Raw genomic sequence first — 1,205 nt, forward strand, 5'->3', positions numbered from 1 at the left:
ATTGTGTTAAAGGGGGAGAGAAAGATAGTAGTATACCAGATACTGCATGTGTTGACATCCATTCCAAAGGGGGAGATTATTGGCATTGTGTTTTCATTGATGTCAATCGGTACAACAAATTACTGGTATGGCATGGAAATCGCTATGAGAGATTGTTGGGATTGTTGTCATTGATGTCAATTGGTTTGTGATCATGGGATATTAACCAGTATGTCGTAGGTTAGGGTATGTATCGGTGAGTGAGTATAGGTTGTTGGTATGGTATGTGAATTGATAAATGATGTGTTGGCAGTGTATGGTTGCCAACCGACAAGCATGTGGACAATAATCTTGCAAGGATGAACAAATGAAGAGTGTATAGGTCACTGGTATGCTAGTGCGATGACACATAGTAGGGCTCCCACCAGATACACATGTTGCCACCTGATAAAGCTGTTGTCATAGTGTGAAGAGAATACTGATAGTAAGAGTGCAACTACAAGATAGCATGGAGGAAAAATAACAAGTCTACCAGGAAGATCCTCTCCACAAGTTGGATTGTTAGTAGGAGACCAAGATCATCTCCCACTGGTGATTGGAAGATTGAGTACTACTGTCCATCCACTTCTACCAGTAATTGGTAACTACTTGCCTCATCTTCTAATTTACATGGAATGCATTTTATAAGATAGTCAAACAAGTTCAATAAAGGAGATTGAAAGGAACATACTAATTGATCAAGTGAGATATCATAAGCCTCCAATGTCTAAGATCATAGATGTGCACTGGATCAACATGTGAAGACATTTGAGATATCGAGACCGAGGAGGAAGAATAAGGAGTGATGAGCTATTGCGATAGAAGAGGTGGAATAAGTTGAGATCATAATATGACTGATGAAGGAGAAGGAAAAAACTTTCATCTGTAGACATGGAGTCACACTCGAAGGCAAGAATATGTCACCAGTATGCAGTCAGGAGAAATGTCAACTGGTATGAGAACATAAGCCATGATGACTCACGTAGGATATCTTTTATGGGTTGACAGGGTTGATGACCAGTTAATGTAATCTACCTTCAGGATAGTAAAGTGTAGGAAGGAAAGTTAACCAATTAGGGAATAACCGACAGGGTTAGAGAACTAGTAAGTGAACACCGACTGTATGGTTGGTTGGTGACTGGACTGGAACCAACACACTAAGTTGGATGTCGACAATAATGACATGT

Source organism: Cryptomeria japonica, chromosome 1 (assembly GCF_030272615.1).
Source record: "Cryptomeria japonica chromosome 1, Sugi_1.0, whole genome shotgun sequence".
Taxonomy (NCBI): domain Eukaryota; kingdom Viridiplantae; phylum Streptophyta; class Pinopsida; order Cupressales; family Cupressaceae; genus Cryptomeria; species Cryptomeria japonica.